We start from the raw sequence: 14,120 nt of genomic DNA, 5'->3' as shown, positions 1-14,120 counted from the left end.
GTATTGGAATAATCTATAATCACCCGACGGCTAGGGTACGGGTTAATGGTCAGACGTCTTCCCCGATCCCCATAACAAGAGGCACTCGGCAGGGCTGCCCCTTGTCGCCACTGCTGTTCGCTATTGCGACGGAGCCGCTGGCGGCTCGTTTGCGCCAACACCACACTCATCGCAGTATCGGCTTCACGTCGCGTGGCCTGCTGGTCTCTATGTACGCCGACGACATAACCATATATATGATGAATCCATCGGAAAACTTCGACCCACTGATGCGTGAGGTGACAAGGTACAGCGGCCTCACGGGTATCGATATCAACTGGTCAAAGTCGGCGATGTTCCCGCTGACGGACGGTACGAGTCAATGCCACACGGAATTCCCGATTGACTGGGTCACTGATGAGATTAAATACCTGGGCATACAGTTTAGCCGATCGATACAGGACATATGGCTGGCCAATTTTGGGGTGGCCGTGGAATGGCTGGAGTGCAAAGTGAAGCGCTGGAAAGCGCTGCCACTATCTCTGATGGGCCGCATAGCAATTGCTAAAATGGTGGTCGTTCCTAAGTTTCTTTACTTATTCGTAAACATCCCCGTGCCACTCACTAAGTCGTTCTTTCGCCGGCTCCGCTCTGCCTTGATTGAACTGGTCTGGGCGGGTAAGCAGCCCAGAGTGGCCTGGAACCTCCTCACACTTCCCTTCCGTCAGGGGGGACTCGCGGCCCCGGACGTGGAGCTATATGCGTACAGTGCTCAGGCCCAATATCTGCACTACTGGCAGCACCCGATCCCTTACCAGCCGCACGTGGCCATCGAGATGGATGTTGCGGCCCCCTGCCCCCTTCGTGCAGCGGCATACCAGAGATACAGACGCTCCGGGGACGACATTGACACTGTTGAGATGGTACGCTGGGCCTGGTCAAGCATTGCCAAACGTGCAGGCGTAGATGACTTATATGCGCCGAGTATGCCCCTCGCGGATAATCCACTATTGGGGCCATTGACGGACGCGGCGGTGGCGCGGCGGGCGCAGGCCTGCGGACTGAAGGTGGCGGGAGACTTGTACCCGGACGATACCTTCCTCACAGTGCGGGACATGGCGGCAGCGCCGGAACCGACGGCCTCGGAGCTTCTTCTCTACTATCAACTGCGGTCCGCCTGCAAGGGCAGGTACCCTATGTTTCCAGAGGCTCCGCCGACGATTGCGGCCTTGGAGGACGTACTCTCGAACTCCTCCGCGCGCAAACTGATCACACGGATCTATAGAGCTACTCAAAGCACGGCTCCGGTTGCGCACACTGACTCCAGATCCGCGTGGGAACTTGAAGCGGGTATATCTATTACCGAGAAGCAGTGGGAGTACTGTTGCTCCCAACTTGAAAACCTATCCCCTAATTATAGGCTGCGGTTGGTACACTTCAACTATCTGCACCGGACATACCGGACGCCCATTCAATTGTGTAGGATGGGTCTGCGGTCTGATGCGTGCTGTTGGAGATGCGGTGCGCAGGATGCCGCGTTCTATCACCTTGTCTGGGTGTGTGGCCCCATACGCGACTTCTGGATTGCAGTCTTCGATGCCGTGGGGCAGATCGTGGGGATGGTACTGGGGCCGGACCCACTTGTGGCCCTATTGGGATTCGTCAGAAATGTGCCCAAGACCTCACGTAGGCTTGTGGCCATTTTATTATTACTTGCTAAACGTCAGGTAGCGCTACACTGGAAGAAGACAATGCCGCCAAACGTGAAGGCCTGGATAAGATCGGCGGTGTACTGTAGGGAGCAGCTGACCTCATACTGGGACCAGCTGCCGCAGCGCTCGCGGCCTGTAGATATCTGGCAGCCACTGGTAGACTGGTTGGCTAGTACGACAGCGTTGGAAGATGACCAAGCGGGCTGATCGTGGCTTAAATGACGTGGAGAGGTTGGAGTTCGACTGTGGGGTGCTGTAAGTGGTGATCCGCCTGGCATAAGTGATCTGGGATATGGGGTTCGTTCGCTGAGAGGGGTTGTCTATCGCTCGCTCTGTCTGGGCGGGCTGTGGGCGCAGCGTGAAGATGATTATGTCATTTCGATCATTTACGGTTTGCTTTCCTTCGACTCGGGCTCTTTATTAGTTCTGTTTTGTTTGTTCCATTGTAAAATGCTGTATTGCCGTTTGAAAGTACGATCTCAAATGCTTGGGCGGAGTTCCGCCTCGTATACTAGCTGCCTGCCTCCGGGTTGTTGGCTGAATAGCGGTGTACTCTTCGATGGAACAATAAAGGTTTTTGAAAAACAAAAAAAAAATAAATAAATAAAAAAATAAAAAAAAAAAAAAAAAAAAAAAAAAAAATTAACTGTCGGGTAATTTTAAGGCGTAATTTGGATGTAGAAAAAGGTTTAGTTAATGGCGCAATGGGTAAATTTGTGGATTTTGTTAATTATCAGAAAAAAGATGGAATTGAATTTTTAAAAATTAAATTTGATCAGATTGAAGAAGTTAAAGAAATTGGTCGTTGTTCAGTTCGTTTTTTGCTTGTTAAAGATTTATATGTCCGTAGGAAACAATTTCCATTTTCTCTGGCATACGCAGTGACTATTCATAAATCTCAAGGATTAAGTGTAGACAGTGCATTGGTGAACACTGGATCTACCGTGTTTAAAGAGGGTATGGCATATGTTGCTTTGTTGCGAGTCAGAACATGATCTGGTTTGTTTTTGATTGATTTTGATGACGCAAAGGTTACTGCAGCTGCAAACTGTGTAAAAGAGTATAATAGGTTAAGAAGAGCGTATGCTCCCAATTTAGGTCAATATCCTGTATTTGAAAAGCGTGTGGTTGGTCGAAAAAGAAGGTATGAAAATATCTGTACTGAAGGTGTAGAGAAGGGAAAAAAAACAAGATAATGCTGTCATTGCAAGCAAAAAGAAAAAGGACACTGTTGAAGAGATTGTTGGTTATCAGTTTGAAAATAGTTCAGGTGTCAACTGCTATGCTAATGTAGTGGTCAATGTTGTTTTTTTTCTTGAATGTTTGCAACAGGAAATTATGGAGAATTGGGAAAAAAGATTTTGTTCCTTGTTGCATTCTGTTTCTGAAAAATTGAGAACTGATACAAGTAAAATACAAACTGTTTCTGATGTTCGTAGTCTTTTGGATGCATGTTCTGGTTTTACACAATTTACGCAAAATATCCAACAAGATGCTCAGGAATTTCTAATGTATATGCTTACCGTTTTAGAAAATGAAGGTGTAGAAATAGAAATATTTTTGGCCTTTGTTATAAATGGGAACATCATTGTGAAAATTGTATGTATACATCTAGCACTAATGTAGACACTGAAAGATTTCTATATTTAACATTACCGGACTGTAAATCAGTGTCTTTCAATAAATTAGTTAAAGCAGCAAATCAAAACATGGTGTAGCCAATGTAAATCAGAAACGTTATCAACATTATTTTTAAAAAGATATGGATAATATATAATTTTAATGATGCTACACTGTACAGCTGATGGAAGACAATTGGACACTTTAATAAAACATTTTGTAGCAACTCAACTATCAATATCAGGAAGGACTTTTGTAGCAGTTGCAATAATTTTCCATGATGGTCCTTCCACAACATCTGGACATTACACTGCCTATCTAAAATGTGACAAAGGCTGGACACTTTGTAATGATGCCCAGTTGGTTTTCAAACAACGTTTGCCTAGCGAATTACCAAATACCTAAATAATATTTTTAAAGCCAAAATTTTAGGAAGATAATTCAGCCTCTGAGGAATTTATTATTATAATTTAATAGGATTAGCATTGGACTATTTACATAAAAAGGAGTACAAAAATACCATTTGGCCACAAGGAAAGGTATATGTTTGAATTATGGACTTTTTCTTACACATTGTCTCGGTGTATATTTTAAAGCGACAACATTTACAGTGTTTATAATAAATTTAAGTTATAACATTTTCTTAGTAGTAAGCATTTTATATATGTGTGATATGTATTTTCTGGTATTTTACTGAGGATAGATTGTTGGTTTTTTTTTTAAACAATCTTTTTGATTGTTTTTTTTTTGCCCGCTGTTATGTGATGAGTACGGTTGAAATCACTATTTCAAGTGAAATTCAATATATTCTGAGAACAGCAAAAAATGGCAAATAAATTACTTTGTAAAATGTTTAAATTATGCTGTGTTGTTAAAAATGTATTATTACATGTTATAACTATTTTTTCTTTTATTTCACAGATCCCAATTCTAAAATAAGCAATTTACCACAATTTACATTATAAAAAACAACTGAAAAAAATGTGTACCATTTTTTATTTCTATTACTGTGAAGATAAGTTTAACTAAGTATTAATATGCACAATGGGCTGTGTTTGCACACTGGTGAAGAAGGGGATGGACTGAGTAGATATGTGTGGAAAGAGGCTCTGTGGGTGTTTTACGTTACAGGATAAAGTTAACATGAATACTGTGTGTCCCTGGGGTCAATTAACCTACCAGATATGTGCAGAAAATGCCCAAGACTTGCATTGCAGAGAGATATAAAATGGGACATGGTTTCAGAGCACCTCTGTGCAATGCAGCTGTATGGTGTTCAATACAGAGACATGGTGGGTTAGTAGGGCCCAGGGACTTTCATGATTAAAAGAAACTAAATTCCTCAACTTAAAACACGTCACAGAGTGAGTTTGCACAAGTCTCATCAGGCCCCCATCCCTTCCCTCTACCACTCTATAAACATGTCCTATCACTTTGCCCCTAGGTTTCAGGGGCGTTCTAGTTAGCTGGACATTTCGCTTGTACAAAAGCATAGAAATTCCCCCGTTATAGTTAGTTCAGCTAACTATACCTCGCGTGCCCGCAATCCACTGCTGATGATGTCACATATTACATCACTCATGACATGGTCAGTGACATCACTCATGACATGGTCAGTGACATCACTCATGACATCACCGATGACATCTCAAATGACATCACTGATGACATCATCCTTGTGATAGAGTGGCAGACCTCCTCTTACCCTAATATAACCTTTGATACACACATACAAAAATAGAAACTAAAATCTTCAAAACAATGGACATACCAAAACCAGTCACAACAACCAATTCAGTAATTCTAAGATCTGCATGCACATGCACTCATTCACCATGAGGTAATTTAGTTTCGACTCCATTTTGTATCCCGTCGCCATTTTATGTTGCCCTCACTCAGGCAGCTCGGCGAAAAAAGTGTTTCTGCCCTTTGTACTGCTACGTGTCAAATAACCCCCCTTTCTTGTTGTGAAGCCAATTCCAGGAACTAGCCAGACTGACTAATCCTTGTCTAGACTGACTAATCCTTGTCCCAACTATCTGTGGCCATCGGTATTCTTTCTCTGCATTATCTTATTTTGCAAGTCGTCCTTTGAAGCACACAAACACGTCCTGCCATTACTGATTGACCTATAGGTGCTGTCATTGATTGACTTATGGGTTGGGCAAGAACACGACTCAAGGGGGATGTTCTGGTTACATGGTGCCTTGTTTTGAATGTTTTCCTATTGGCTAATATTTGGTGAATGGGGAGTGTTTTTCTTTGGGTGTATAACGTTATAAAAGACTGTGAGCCACGGAGTAAAGTGTCAGTCTCCTGAGAACCTACCACTGATGTACTTCTAGGATAACTGTGCGTAGCTGCAGCTAATAAATTTGGTTTTCTGCGCTAACAGAGTACTCCGTGTCTCTGTACAACAAGGCAGGTGAACTCGGAGATTTCAGGCGTGCCCTTCGCCGCCAGGCCCTTAAAGGCCCGATTCTTCAATTGGTGCCCTCAGTGAGGCGGCTTCAGAGGTAGCGGTCGAGCCCGAGGGTTGTGAGGAGCCCCGCAAGGAAATTCCAGAGGAAGCGCACCACGTGATCGACCCCTGCATGTCGCAAGTGGACCGAAGGTCTTTGCAGCACGGCTTCTCCTTTCCAACGGCTGCTTGTGACTGCTGCCCTGACTGCCGCCTTGCCTTGGCCCCCCTTTGGTGATGACTGGTATTGCGAGACGTTAGACGGACCTCTGTTGGCGTGAGAGAACATTTGGTTAAGTAATAGTGGGTAGCTCCCACTTCTTTGTTTTTGATTTTTTTGATTCGGCTTTTGCAAAAGCCGAAGCCGAGGGGTGAGTACATTTGTGCTGTGTTGGTTGATTAACCCCTTGATGTTTGTAAAGAGGCCAGTGAAATAACGATGCCTGGTTTTAGTAAGTTTAGAAGGTGGTGGTGTTGTTGTAATAGGGATTCCCGACTGGAGGACTCTTGTCCAATTCCTCCGGCTGGAACTCCCACCTATGAGCTCTATTCTAAACATGGTGTGGGCCCCATCACCTTTAATGAAGTGTGGGTCCGCTATACGAGAAAAGATGGCGTTTTGCAGTGGCCAAAAAATGGTAATTTTGAGCCTGATATATTAGATAATTAGGAAGCTACATTGCTTAAAAGAAAAGCCCGGCCGTCTATGTTTGACTCTTTTCGCCTTTGGCGCAAGGAAGCCAAACAGAAAGAAATAAAACAAGCAAAAAGAGATAGGAAGGAAAAGGGCATGACTGTTATACAGGCTGCCCAGCAGTTTAAAGATAATGAGAATGATTATACAATTGAGGTTTTAGATAGACAACATCGTATGGCAGTAGATAAGTGTTATCCGGTGTTGCCCACATCAACTCCAGACAAGGATGTTGACCCCGAAAAGGATCCTTTAATGTCCCACCTGTTGAAATTACCCCCGCCCTATGCACAGGGTGCCAATGCACCCCTACTATTGCCACCCGCTCAACTACCTGTTGTTCCCCAACAGGTCCTTGCACCTCAACCACAGCCCCTTCTGGTAATGCCAATCCCGCCACCTCCTTTGCCTCAGACTCCTTTACCTTCGACCCCCTTTATACCTGTCACCCCCTCTTCTGCCCCGCCTCATACCTTGTCCCCTGTCCTTATGTCGAATTCCCCCTCAGTTCGTAAGCGGCTGGTTGACACTGTTTCTGGCCTTTTGTCCCCTTTCTTTGGGTCATTAAACATGGCTCCTGTTCTTCCTCATAGGCAGACCCGTAGTCAGCTCCCAGGTCCCCAAGAACGTGATGCGTTAGACCTCCAAGCCCGTAAGTGGATCATGAATGACCCCCAGTATGGTATACAAGATATAATGGACACTTTTCAGCAGTGGGATGCGCCCACACAAAGACATGTTTTTGATACCATGTGTGTCATTCTTGGTCAAGAGTAGGAGGATATGGGTTTAGGATCAGCCCCCCAGGGTCTGCTAGATGTTCAGGCTGACTTTAACAAAGAGATAATTGTGGGTGCTGAGGTTGAGGATGCTGTAAGGACACTTATCACCTTTAGAACAATGTTCACTTACCGGTCTCTGCCTGAACTAGATCCTTCTGTTAAAAGGAAACTAAAACACTATCCTATGAGAGAAGTTCCTCCGGTGTGGAGAGAAGCGGTTGCACCCCAGGGCGCTAATCCTAGTATACCCGCTCACTTTCAACGTGTATGGGTACATGTTCCTTGGAAAAGATCTGAGGTTCTGACCCTTAAACAATCCTAACCAGACCCCCGTAAAAATCCTGCTGGTTATTACAAAGAACTGTCCCAGACTGTTGATGCATGCATTATGAATTTAACCGATATAGACATGCTGATGGGAAATGTGGTCCCACAACCATTGTGGGCTAGAATTCGGAAAGAGGACCATGCCCAAGAATTGGGGGGTGATTGGGCTGCTTTACTTGCTGCAGATAGACTCCAAGTGGGTGGTGCTAAACCTGATGCCTTAATTGCAGACCTTCCCGCTAGGATTATTACCTTGATGAAAACTATGATGCCCGCTCTGCGAGTTAATTGGGACAAGTTAGCTGCCTGTAAGCAAAAGAAAGATGAAAGCGTTTCCGACTTTTTTTACTCGATTTGAGGAGACGTTTCTTGATCACAGTGGTCAGGATATGAGCATGGAAGGTGGCCAACGATTATTTGTAGATAAATTTGTGTTTAATTTGCTCCCTGAACTTTCCAATAAACTGAAGGATTCCGAAAGTGCGTGGGCCGTTACCTCTTCTGCACAGATATTGGCTACTGCTCAGTATTATGAAAATAGGGATAAAGAGGAAAAGGACAAACTTGATAAAAAGACTAAGGAATTAAAAACGAAAGTTCTTTTGCAACAGGCTTATCCCCCTCGCCCTGCTCAGCGTCAGTTCCAGCCGCTTCCCCAATTCCAGAAGCTGTTGCAAAAACCTGAGCCCTTTGTTCCCCGGCCCCCACTGGGTCCAAATCAATGCGCTTATTGTAAGGAGGAAGGTCACTTCAAAAATAGTTGCCCGGTTTTGTTGCAGCGTACTGGTGGCATGCTTGGGCCGTGAAGCCGAGGTGGCTACCAGTCAACACACAGGGATAGGGGGCGAGGCACATCATCTCAAGACCAGCGTTCCTTTTCCCCTCAAAACTCCATGAATTATTTTGATCAGCATAATGCTAAGTCTGCCCATTATTACAATGGTGATTATTATACCGAGGATGAGAGTCAGGGTTTTCATACTAGCTAGGACAGCCATAGACAAAGTGAGGGAGTCATATCAGTTCCAGTGGACCAAAATGGGCCTTATGTTAAAGTCGTTGCATTAGGTGTTTCAGAGCCATTTCTATTGGACACTGGTGCAACGAAGAGTTCTATCATCCACTCTAAACTCCCTGGGGCACCTTTGTCTGGCTTAACAAATGTTTCTGTAGGATTTTCTGGCGCCCCAGTTCATAACCCAGTTTCTTGTCCTCTGCCCATCTCAATAGGTCCTTATGATTTGGAGGCTCCGCTTATTTTGACAACTGGTTGTGGTGAAAATTTGTTAGGTTTGGACTTGTTAAAAAGACTGTACGCGACATTGCATTGTTCCCCTTCTGGTGTACCCCTCACTTTAGGTAAGAAATTGATTTCCCCGGCGTATTTGTCTAAAGACCAATTCCCCCCTGAATAGCTCTCCCTTTCTGCAACCCTCTGGGCTACAGGTCCCAATGATGTTGGTCTTCTGCGGATTCCGCCCTACATCGTCACCCTCAAATCCAATGTTAAGTTACCCCGCATTCCACAGTACAAGATTTCCAGTGATGGTGAAAAGCTCTATTGGCTATTACTTATGATTTGGTTCAGAAAGGCGTGATTGAAGAGACAAGGGGAAATGTATGCAGTAGTCCTGTTTTACCTGTTCTTAAACACACTGACTCTTCCCAGCCACACGTTTATCGTTTTGTGATTGACCTCCGGGAGGTCAACAAGATTGTTGTACCCTAATTTCCTGTCGTCCCAGATATCACTGCCCTATTGACAATGATACCTGCTTCGGCTGCTAGGTTTTCTGTTATCGACCTTAAGAATGCTTTCTACAGCATTCCTATTGCTGAGGAAAGTAGGGATATTTTTGGCTTCTCTTTAGGAGGCCGAAGTTTCCGGTTCAAGCGTGCTCCTCAAGGCTATTGCGAGAGTCCCTCCATTTACAGTCAAGCTTTGAAAACACAGCTTGATGCTTTCTCTTTGCCCCCAGGTGCCACCCTTATTCAATACGTAGATGACCTGTTGGTTGCTGCTGATTCTGAGGACACTTGTAAACAGGTTACTATTTCACTGTTACGTCACTTGTCTGACCTTCATCACAAGGTTTCACCCTCTAAATTGCAATATTGTCGCCAAGAGGTTACCTATCTAGGTCATCTCTTGTCGAACGAGGGACGGCGATTGACCCCAGAACGTATCCAAGCCATTGCTCAAATGTCTGTACCATGTACACAAAGGGAGGTTCGTGCCTTTTTGGGCATTACCTCTTATTGTAGACAGTGGATTCCAAATTTTTCTTTGCTAGCGAAACCTCTGTTGGCACTGACTCTCAAAGATACACCCCAACCTCTCCCTTGGACTGCGGAATGTCAGAAAAGTTTTACTGATTTACGTACTTCCTTGTGCTCTGCTCCTGTGTTAGGTACTCCTGATTACAGTAAGCCTTTCACACTCTACGTTCATGAGAGAGAAGGTTGCGCATTGTCAGTTTTAACGCAACCATTTGGATACAAGCAACGCCCATGTGCCTATTTTTCGCCCACACTAGACCCAGTGGCCAAGGCGTTACCCAGTTGTCTGAAAGCCACAGCAGCAGTTTCCATTCGCCAGTCTGCTGGATTGGTACTGGATAATACTCTTATTGTCATGGTGCCGCATGCAGTAGATACTCTCCAAAATAGAACAAAGACTCAGCACCTTACGAGCGCCCGCTTGTCAGGGTACGAGCTGACGCTCTTGGCCAGTCATGTACATATTAACCCCTTCGGTGCTCATGACGGAACGGTTCCGTCATGAGCCACGGTTGAGCTGTGCTCATGACGGAACCGTTCCGTCATGACCACGCCCGCGCAAGATTCCGTCAGCACAGCGGCGGAATCTGCGCAGCATGGAAGGGGTTAAACGATGCAATACCCTAAACCCAGCCACACTGTTACAGATCCCAGTAGAAACAGGTACTCAGGAGCAGCATGATTGTTTCCTCCGCACAGAGGAGGAGACAAAAGGTAGAGTGGATCTAAAGGACACTCCACTCCTGGACCCGGATGGGATCCTATGGGTGGATGGTTCTTGTTTCAAGCTCCCCAATGGTGAGACGACTTTGGCCTATGCAGTCACTACTTTGTACACAATTGTGGAAACAGCACGCATTAGGCACAATTCAGCCCAGGCAGCTGAATTGATCGCTCTGACTAGAGCTTGTGTGTTGGCTGAAGGAAAGAGAGTGAATGTGTTCACTGATAGCCAGTATGCGTTTGGAGTGGCCCACAGTTTTGGTCGCCTGTGGAGGGAAAGAGGATTTCTCACCTCCCACGGCACTAAGATACAGCATGGTCAGTTGATAAATGACCTTCTCGAATCACTCACCTTTCCCACTCAGATAGCAATTGTCAATTGTAGTGTGCATAAGAAAATCACTGATGATGTGGGTCGAGGAAATGCTTTTGCAGACCAGAAAGTGAAAGAGACAGCCAGAGACGTCACAAGCCGCATGTATGTTGCGGGCCCTGCTAGATGGATCAGACAAGGAGGAATGTGTGAGGACACAATAGAAAGTGTCAAAATGATCCAGGTAGAGGCTACAGAGAAAGAACTGAGTAAGTGGAGAGAGGGCACAGGAATGTTGGATGCGACAGGGTGTTGGACAGAATTGTCGGAACATCAGCGCTGGCTGTTACCAGACGCCTATGTACTTCCAGTAGTTACCATGGCACATGGTCCAGCCCACATTAGTGCTAAAGGGATATGCAAACTTCTGGCCCCTGTATGGCAGAATGAGGGGATCCCTAAATGTGCAGATAATCTGGTTAAGAACTGTATTGTTTGCTTGATGCACAATCCAGGAAAGGGAACACCAACCCCAGCAGGCCATTTTGCCCCTCCAACGTACCCTTTTGAGGTGTTGCAAATAGATCACATTCACATGGAAAGATGTAATAATCTGAAGTATGTCCTTGTGGTAGTGTGTGCCTTTTCTAGATGGATAGAGGCCTACCCCCTAAAGGATAATACTGCTCTGTCTACGGCTAAAGTCCTTTTGAAGGAGTTTTTCCCGAGGTTCGGCTTGCCTCGAATTGTCTGGAGTGACAATGGAAGTGAATTCGTGGGTCAGATAATGCAGAAAGTGTGTGCAGGTCTTGGTATCAGACAAAAATATCATGCGGCAAACCACCCTCAGTCAGCAGGTTTGGTGGAATGCTATAATGGTACTCTTAAGCTCAAGCTCGCGAAGATACAGGCCAGCACGGGTCTTGCCTGGCCCGATGCTTTACCCTTGGCTCTTTTGTCTACTCGAACAACTGTTCATTCCCGTATGGGACTCAGTCCCTACGAGGTTGTGTTTGGACGCCCAGCAAATGTCTGGGGAGTCCCAAGGCCAAAGAAGTATTCCGAGATAGAGCATCCAATATTGAATGATTATTTGCATGACCTCACCACTAAATTGCGTGTCCTTCATCAACAGGTACAAGACGCTTTGCCTCAGGCTTCTACTGATCCTGGTCATACCATACAACCCGGCGATTGGGTGTGTGTGAAGAATTTTCAAAGATCGAAGAACTTGGAACCTCGCTGGAAAGAGCCTTGTCAAGTATTATTGACAACACGCACAGCTGTGAAGGTGGTCGGAAAGAAAAATTGGATCCACGGTGTGCATTGTAAGAAGGTACCCTTGCCTTTGCCTTATGACCAGTGGGTCCGTGAAGGTATTGGCGATTTTGAAGATGAAAGGGTCCCCCGAATCGTACCTTCTAGCAATGCACACCTAGATTGGACTCGATCTGAGAAAGAGGATGATGACGTTCTGCAGGACGCTGTACCACCACATCTCAGGTTAAACACGACTAATCCGGAGACACTTTTTCAGGACCAGACTGTGCCGAATAAAACGAGATACAATTTGAGGCCTAGAGTGGCTAGAGACAATTGAGAATTTTTCTTTTGATTACGCTTTTCAGTGATACTGACCATCCAATTAGGTTGCAGGGTCATGGTAAGTCTTAGTTTGTGACCTGAGTAGTGGCAATAGGCCTGCCGGACTTGCAGTGTCATAGATCGGCTGATAATCACAGCTGAGTGAAGAAGGAAGACTGCCACGAGCAACATTTAGAGGATGGATTCTATTATATTAAGGAAAAATTATAAGAAGGATAAAATGAAGAAGAAATATTGCAGATTATTGTAGATGTGGTATAACGTTGTGTATTTTAATCTTTTTATGTATTATATTAGCTTGTGTGGGTTGGGTTACTTATATTATGCAGCAGACACCTACACCTACCTCCCATCCCGTGTCTTTTCACACCACTGCCTCCCCTCACCAGTTACATACACTACCAGAACATGAGCAAAGTAGGAGAATGGAATATTTCAATAATTAATTCATTCAATTGTTGCACCAGCATCAATTGGTGGTCAATACCACCGATTGTTGGGTTTGTGGACTCTTGCCCCATACTACGGATAAAGGGATGCCATATTTAGTTTTACCTTTTTCCCTGGAGGGGTCTGCTTGGGATTATGTGTCTATGTTCTCTAATGCTTACGAGACTCAACCCCGGCACCCTGTTGGTCCATATGAGGGTGGGGTTGACGTTAGTCATGACCCTCTGGTTAAGGGAATATTGGCTATGACCAAATTTTACAGTAAAGTTAATAAGTTCCCCGCCGACGAACGACGGGCATACATTGGCTGGAACGTGACCCGTTACGTTACTAGCCTTACAGATAGGGCCAGACGAAAGAGATCCCTGCCCATATGGATATGGATTGTTGTTTTGTATTTTTAAAATGTATTTTACACATCTTTTAAATACAACAATTTGGAAAGTATTTTTATATTGGTTACATTTTAACCAGTTTTTGCCTATGTTGCACAGTCAGCGCTTGGATCTTTATGAAGTATTTTGTTTATGTCTATGGTCACATGACTTCAGGCTGAACTTTGAACTTTTACCATTGCTATTTATTGGGTCATTCTATACATTCATGTTGTCATGTGAACAAGGCTCATGGGAGCCGAAACGTCAAGACAACACTGCCAGTAAAATAAAAGTAGCACTCAACTGAAGGTCCGTGTCCGTGTGATCTTTGGAGCTGACGCATTTCCATTGCCGTCTGCAATCGTATCTGCGGTATTGGGGGATATATATATATATATATATATATATATATATATATATATATATATATACACACACACACACACACACACAAAATGACTCCAATCTGGTCATCAAACCATCCGATAAAGGAGGAAATGTTGTGCTGATGACTAGGAAGATGTATATACAAGAAGCACATCGCCAACTTAGTGACAGGACATGCTACTGTAGAGTAGAAAAATCCTATTTGACAGGTGTACGCCAGAGAAACGTTAGTGGTACTAGGATGGTTTGATAAACAACTACTTAGCTGGGATGTGAAACAATTTGTTCTAAACGAAACACCCACAACACCTACACTATACCTCCTACCTACAATACATAAAAAATAATCTTAATCCACCAGGGAGACCCACAGTTTCCTCCAAGAATAGTCTTCTGGAGAACCCCTCTCT

The 14,120-nt window shown here is 44.8% G+C and overlaps 1 protein-coding gene across 3 annotated transcripts in view; it reads right to left on the bottom strand.

Moving 5' to 3' along the window:
* Nucleotides 1-14,120, bottom strand: part of USP6NL (USP6 N-terminal like) — a 1,094,021-nt gene that overhangs the window by 101,536 nt on the left and 978,365 nt on the right. The window lies entirely within an intron of this gene.

The sequence above is a fragment of the Triturus cristatus genome, chromosome 4_1, assembly GCF_964204655.1.
Source record: "Triturus cristatus chromosome 4_1, aTriCri1.1, whole genome shotgun sequence".
Taxonomy (NCBI): Eukaryota; Metazoa; Chordata; class Amphibia; order Caudata; family Salamandridae; genus Triturus; species Triturus cristatus.
This window is presented reverse-complemented; position numbering and strand designations above follow the sequence as displayed.